This window comes from Carettochelys insculpta, unplaced genomic scaffold (genome assembly GCF_033958435.1).
Source record: "Carettochelys insculpta isolate YL-2023 unplaced genomic scaffold, ASM3395843v1 scaffold_0043, whole genome shotgun sequence".
NCBI classification, from domain to species: domain Eukaryota; kingdom Metazoa; phylum Chordata; order Testudines; family Carettochelyidae; genus Carettochelys; species Carettochelys insculpta.
The window spans coordinates 145,001-152,500 of NW_027439080.1; the positions used below are offsets into that span (position 1 = coordinate 145,001).

General features: G+C 62.6%; 1 non-coding gene across 1 annotated transcript; it reads right to left on the reverse strand.

The window, feature by feature from the left end:
• Positions 1-1,682: 1,682 nt before the first annotated feature.
• Positions 1,683-1,801, reverse strand: LOC142006186 (5S ribosomal RNA). The gene has a single exon (XR_012643295.1). It is a non-coding gene; the product is annotated as a 5S ribosomal RNA (ribosomal RNA).
• Between the last annotated feature and the right edge of the window lie 5,699 nt (positions 1,802-7,500).

Here is a 7,500-nt window from a genome sequence, read left to right on the forward strand (position 1 = left end):
CTTTCAGCGGGGGTTGACCTGGTGGCCGATTCGCTCCCCGGGCACCAGGTCAACCTCCGCTGCTTTCAGCGGGGGTTGACCTGGTGGCCGATTCCCTCCCCGGGCACCAGGTCAACCTCCGCTGCTTTCAGCGGGGGTTGACCTGGTGGCCGATTCGCTCCCCGGGCACCAGGTCAACCTCCGCTGCTTTCAGCGGGGGTTGACCTGGTGGCCGATTCCCTCCCCGGGCACCAGGTCAACCTCCGCTGCTTTCAGCGGGGGTTGACCTGGTGGCCGATTCGCTCCCCGGGCACCAGGTCAACCTCCGCTGCTTTCAGCGGGGGTTGACCTGGTGGCCGATTCGCTCCCCGGGCACCAGGTCAACCTCCGCTGCTTTCAGCGGGGGTTGACCTGGTGGCCCATTCGCTCCCCGGGCACCAGGTCAACCTCCGGTGCTTTCAGCGGGGGTTGACCTGGTGGCCGATTCGCTCCCCGGGCACCAGGTCAACCTCCGGTGCTTTCAGCGGGGGTCGACCTGGTGGCCGATTCCCTCCCCGGGCACCAGGTCAACCTCCGGTGCTTTCAGCGGGGGTTGACCTGGTGGCCGATTCCCTCCCCGGGCACCAGGTCAACCTCCGGTGCTTTCAGCGGGGGTTGACCTGGTGGCCGATTCGCTCCCCGGGCACCAGGTCAACCTCCGCTGCTTTCAGCGGGGGTTGACCTGGTGGCCCATTCGCTCCCCGGGCACCAGGTCAACCGCACCCTTTTTCGGCCGCCTTCGCCTCCAAATTTTTCCCCCCGTTTCCTTGCCCACTCCTCGGTCACTTCATACGCCCTCCCCCTTACATCCACCGTACGCAACACCTCCACCGGGCTTAATAGTCCACAACCGGGACCCAGGGCCTTCCCCGCTCTCAACAACCTCCACCCACGGTCCCCCTCCACCGGGCTTAATAGTCCACAACCGAGACCCAGGGCCTTCCCCGCTCTCAACAACCTCCACCCACGGTCCCCCTCCACCGGGCTTAATAGTCCACAACCGGGACCCAGGGCCTTCCCCGCTCTCAACAACCTCCACCCACGGTCCCCCTCCACCGGGCTTAATAGTCCACAACCGGGACCCAGGGCCTTCCCCGCTCTCAACAACCTCCACCCACGGTCCCCCTCCACCGGGCTTAATAGTCCACAAGCGAGACCCAGGGCCTTCCCCGCTCTCAACAACCTCCACCCACGGTCCCCCTCCACCGGGCTTAATAGTCCACAACCGAGACCCAGGGCCTTCCCCGCTCTCAACAACCTCCACCCACGGTCCCCCAAGACGCACGTTCCAAGCCTTAACCCTCAGACCATCCACCCCCCCTGGGGGGGACCCCACACCCACCTGACCCCAACTCACTCCCACCAAAAACACCACCACCGCCACCGCCTCAACGGCCTGCCCCACCCAGCACTCCCACACACACACCTGCCCCACCAACGCTCCACACACGCTTTCTTCCCTCTCCCCGACCCGACCCAAGCCATCGCACCGCACCGGGTGAGGGCCTAAGCTTCCTCGCCCGCCCCCCCGCCCCCGACACGCAGGCAGGCAGAGGGAAAGGCCTCAGCGCCCCCCAGGACCGTCGCGCCGCCTTGGCCTCACGGCTTCCCTGCTCCCGCACGGCAGACACACGCCCCGCTCTACCCCCGCTGGGGCCAAAAGCTGCCTACGGCACCTGGGATTCCCAGGCGGTCACCCATCCAGGTACTAGCCAGGCCCGGGACGGTTTACCTTCCGAGATCGGACGAGATCGGGGGCATTCGGTCCGGTATGGCCGTAGGCCCCCGCCTCCCCGGGCTTTAGCGTCAGCAGCCTGGCCTCAGTCAGCCGGGCCCAAACAATTAACCCGGAGGCCGGGCCGAGGGAAAACTTCCTCCGAGCCGGCCCAAGGGGAAGGGAGGACGAGGACGCCGGGCCCGGGAGGTGACAGGACGTGCACGTCAGACCCGGGAAGCTGTGCGCCCCGAGGTTAACCCCCGGGCCGGGGCGGGGAGAGAAAAATGTTCTAAGTCCGGTAGGGACAGCAGGTCAACCCCGGTCCGAGGCGGGGAGAGAAATTTTCCAAGTCCGGCAGGGACAGCAGGTCAACCCCGGCCGCCGTAGCAGAGGTTGACCTGGTGTCCGATTCGCTCCCCGGGCACCAGGTCAACCTCGGGCGCTTTAGCGGAGGTTGACCTGGTGTCCGATTCGCTCCCCGGGCACCAGGTCAACCTCGGGCGCCTTAGCAGAGGTTGACCTGGTGTCCGATTCGCTCCCCGGGCACCAGGTAAACCGTGGCCGCTTTCAGCGGAGGTTGACCTGGTGGCCGATCCCCTCCTCGGGCTCCAAGTCCGGCAGGGACAGCAGGTGAACCCCGGCCGCTTTAGCAGAGGTTGACCTGGTGTCCGATTCGCTCCCCGGGCACCAGGTAAACCGTGGCCGCTTTCAGCGGAGGTTGACCTGGTGGCCGATCCCCTCCTCGGGCTCCAAGTCCGGCAGGGACAGCAGGTCAACCCCGGCCGCTTTAGCAGAGGTTGACCTGGTGTCCGATTCGCTCCCCGGGCACCAGGTAAACCGTGGCCGCTTTCAGCGGAGGTTGACCTGGTGGCCGATCCCCTCCTCGGGCTCCAAGTCCGGCAGGGACAGCAGGTGAACCCCGGCCGCTTTAGCAGAGGTTGACCTGGTGTCCGATTCGCTCCCCGGGCACCAGGTAAACCGTGGCCGCTTTCAGCGGAGGTTGACCTGGTGGCCGATCCCCTCCTCGGGCTCCAAGTCCGGCAGGGACAGCAGGTCAACCCCGGCCGCTTTAGCAGAGGTTGACCTGGTGTCCGATTCGCTCCCCGGGCACCAGGTAAACCGTGGCCGCTTTCAGCGGAGGTTGACCTGGTGGCCGATCCCCTCCTCGGGCTCCAAGTCCGGCAGGGACAACAGGTCAACCCCGGTTCCGGGCGGGGAGAGAAAAATTTTCTAAGTCCGGCAGGGACAGCAGGTCAACCCCGGCCGCCGTAGCAGAGGTTGACCTGGTGTCCGATTCGCTCCCCGGGCACCAGGTCAACCTCGGGCGCCTTAGCAGAGGTTGACCTGGTGTCCGATTCGCTCCCCGGGCACCAGGTAAACCGTGGCCGCTTTCAGCGGAGGTTGACCTGGTGGCCGATCCCCTCCTCGGGCTCCAAGTCCGGCAGGGACAGCAGGTGAACCCCGGCCGCTTTAGCAGAGGTTGACCTGGTGTCCGATTCGCTCCCCGGGCACCAGGTAAACCGTGGCCGCTTTCAGCGGAGGTTGACCTGGTGGCCGATCCCCTCCTCGGGCTCCAAGTCCGGCAGGGACAGCAGGTCAACCCCGGCCGCTTTAGCAGAGGTTGACCTGGTGTCCGATTCGCTCCCCGGGCACCAGGTAAACCGTGGCCGCTTTCAGCGGAGGTTGACCTGGTGGCCGATCCCCTCCTCGGGCTCCAAGTCCGGCAGGGACAACAGGTCAACCCCGGTTCCGGGCGGGGAGAGAAAAATTTTCTAAGTCCGGCAGGGACAGCAGGTCAACCCCGGCCGCCGTAGCAGAGGTTGACCTGGTGTCCGATTCGCTCCCCGGGCACCAGGTCAACCTCGGGCGCTTTAGCAGAGGTTGACCTGGTGTCCGATTCGGTCCCCGGGCACCAGGTAAACCGTGGCCGCTTTCAGCGGAGGTTGACCTGGTGGCCGATCCCCTCCTGGGGCTCCAAGTCCGGCAGGGACAGCAGGTCAACCCCGGTCCCAGGCGGGGAGAGAAAAAATTTCTAAGTCCTTCAGGGACAACAGGTCAACCCCGGTTCCGAGCGGGAGAGAAAAATTTTCCAAGTCCGGCAGGGACAACAGGTCAACCCCGGTTCCGGGCGGGGAGAGAAAAATTTTCAAAGTCCGGCAGGGACAGCAGGTCAACCCCGGCCGCTTCAGCGGAGGTTGACCTGGTGTCCGATTCGGTCCCCGGGCACCAGGTAAACCGTGGCCGCTTTCAGCGGAGGTTGACCTGGTGGCCGATCCCCTCCTCGGGCTCCAAGTCCGGCACGGACAGCAGGTCAACCCCGGCCGCTTTAGCAGAGGTTGACCTGGTGTCCGATTCGCTCCCCGGGCACCAGGTAAACCGTGGCCGCTTTCAGCGGAGGTTGACCTGGTGGCCGATCCCCTCCTCGGGCTCCAAGTCCGGCAGGGACAGCAGGTCAACCCCGGCCGCTTCAGCTGAGGTTGACCTGGTGTCCGATTCGCTCCCCGGGCACCAGGTAAACCGTGGCCGCTTTCAGCGGAGGTTGACCTGGTGGCCGATCCCCTCCTGGGGCTCCAAGTCCGGCAGGGACAACAGGTCAACCCCGGTCCCAGGCGGGAGAGAAAAATTTTCTAAGTCCGGCAGGGACAACAGGTCAACCCCGGTTCCGAGCGGGAGAGAAAAATTTTCTAAGTCCGGCAGGGACAACAGGTCAACCCCGGTCCCAGGCGGCAGAGAAAAATTTTCTAAGTCCGGCAGGGACAACAGGTCAACCCCGGTCCCAGGCGGGAGAGAAAAAATTTCTAAGTCCGGCAGGGACAACAGGTCAACCCCGGTCCCAGGCTGGAGAGAAAAATTTTCTAAGTCCGGCAGGGACAGCAGGTCAACCCCGGCCGCTTTAGCAGAGGTTGACCTGGTGTCCGATTCGCTCCCCGGGCACCAGGTCAACCTCTGGCGCTTTAGCAGAGGTTGACCTGGTGTCAGATTCGCTCCCCGGGCACCAGGTCAACCTCGGTCGCTTTAGCAGAGGTTGACCTGGTGTCCGATTCGCTCCCCGGGCACCAGGTAAACCGTGGCCGCTTTCAGCGGAGGTTGACCTGGTGGCCGATCCCCTCCTGGGGCTCCAAGTCCGGCAGGGACAACAGGTCAACCCCGGTCCCAGGCGGGGAGAGAAAAAATTTCTAAGTCCGGCAGGGACAACAGGTCAACCCCGGTCCCAGGCGGGGAGAGAAAAAATTTCTAAGTCCGGCAGGGACAACAGGTCAACCCCGGTCCCAGGCTGGAGAGAAAAATTTTCCAAGTCCGGCAGGGACAGCAGGTCAACCCCGGCCGCTTCAGCTGAGGTTGACCTGGTGTCCGATTCGCTCCCCGGGCACCAGGTAAACCGTGGCCGCTTTCAGCGGAGGTTTACCTGGTGGCCGATCCCCTCCTCGGGCTCCAAGTCCGGCAGGGACAACAGGTCAACCCCGGTCCCAGGCGGGAGAGAAAAATTTTCTAAGTCCGGCAGGGACAACAGGTCAACCCCGGTTCCGAGCGGGAGAGAAAAATTTTCTAAGTCCGGCAGGGACAACAGGTCAACCCCGGTCCCAGGCGGCAGAGAAAAAATTTCTAAGTCCGGCAGGGACAACAGGTCAACCACGGTACCGGGCGGGAGAGAAAAAATTTCTAAGTCCGGCAGGGACAACAGGTCAACCCCGGTCCCAGGCTGGAGAGAAAAAATTTCTAAGTCCGGCAGGGACAACAGGTCAACCCCGGTCCCAGGCGGCAGAGAAAAAATTTCTAAGTCCGGCAGGGACAACAGGTCAACCCCGGTCCCAGGCGGGAGAGAAAAATTTTCTAAGTCCGGCAGGGACAACAGGTCAACCCCGGTCCCAGGCGGCAGAGAAAAAATTTCTAAGTCCGGCAGGGACAACAGGTCAACCCCGGTCCCAGGCGGGAGAGAAAAATTTTCTAAGTCCGGCAGGGACAACAGGTCAACCCCGGTCCCAGGCGGCAGAGAAAAAATTTCTAAGTCCGGCAGGGACAACAGGTCAACCCCGGTACCGGGCGGGAGAGAAAAAATTTCTAAGTCCGGCAGGGACAACAGGTCAACCCCGGTCCCAGGCTGGAGAGAAAAAATTTCTAAGTCCGGCAGGGACAACAGGTCAACCCCGGTCCCAGGCGGCAGAGAAAAAATTTCTAAGTCCGGCAGGGACAACAGGTCAACCCCGGTCCCAGGCGGCAGAGAAAAAATTTCTAAGTCCGGCAGGGACAACAGGTCAACCCCGGTCCCAGGCGGCAGAGAAAAAATTTCTAAGTCCGGCAGGGACAACAGGTCAACCCCGGTCCCAGGCGGGAGAGAAAAATTTTCTAAGTCCGGCAGGGACAACAGGTCAACCCCGGTCCCAGGCGGGAGAGAAAAATTTTCTAAGTCCGGCAGGGACAACAGGTCAACCCCGGTCCCAGGCGGCAGAGAAAAATTTTCTAAGTCCGGCAGGGACAACAGGTCAACCCCGGTCCCAGGCGGCAGAGAAAAAATTTCTAAGTCCGGCAGGGACAACAGGTCAACCCCGGTCCCAGGCTGGAGAGAAAAAATTTCTAAGTCCGGCAGGGACAACAGGTCAACCCCGGTCCCAGGCGGGAGAGAAAAAATTTCTAAGTCCGGCAGGGACAACAGGTCAACCCCGGTCCCGGGCTGGAGAGAAAAATTTTCTAAGTCCGGCAGGGACAACAGGTCAACCCCGGTCCCAGGCTGGAGAGAAAAAATTTCTAAGTCCGGCAGGGACAACAGGTCAACCCCGGTCCCAGGCGGCAGAGAAAAAATTTCTAAGTCCGGCAGGGACAACAGGTCAACCCCGGTCCCAGGCGGGAGAGAAAAATTTTCTAAGTCCGGCAGGGACAACAGGTCAACCCCGGTCCCAGGCGGCAGAGAAAAAATTTCTAAGTCCGGCAGGGACAACAGGTCAACCCCGGTACCGGGCGGGAGAGAAAAAATTTCTAAGTCCGGCAGGGACAACAGGTCAACCCCGGTCCCAGGCGGCAGAGAAAAAATTTCTAAGTCCGGCAGGGACAACAGGTCAACCCCGGTCCCAGGCTGGAGAGAAAAATTTTCTAAGTCCGGCAGGGAGAACAGGTCAACCCCGGTCCCAGGCGGCAGAGAAAAATTTTCTAAGTCCGGCAGGGACAGCAGGTCAACCCCGGTCCCAGGCTGGAGAGAAAAATTTTCTAAGTCCGGCAGGGACAGCAGGTCAACCCCGGCCGCTTTAGCAGAGGTTGACCTGGTGTCCGATTCGCTCCCCGGGCACCAGGTCAACCTCTGGCGCTTTAGCAGAGGTTGACCTGGTGTCAGATTCGCTCCCCGGGCACCAGGTCAACCTCGGTCGCTTTAGCAGAGGTTGACCTGGTGTCCGATTCGCTCCCCGGGCACCAGGTAAACCGTGGCCGCTTTCAGCGGAGGTTGACCTGGTGGCCGATTCCCTCCTCGGGCTCCAAGTCCGGCAGGGACAGCAGGTCAACCCCGGTCCCAGGCGGGGAGAGAAAAAATTTCTAAGTCCGGCAGGGACAACAGGTCAACCCCGGTCCCAGGCTGGAGAGAAAAATTTTCCAAGTCCGGCAGGGACAGCAGGTCAACCCCGGCCGCTTCAGCTGAGGTTGACCTGGTGTCCGATTCGCTCCCCGGGCACCAGGTAAACCGTGGCCGCTTTCAGCGGAGGTTTACCTGGTGGCCGATCCCCTCCTCGGGCTCCAAGTCCGGCAGGGACAACAGGTCAACCCCGGTCCCAGGCGGGAGA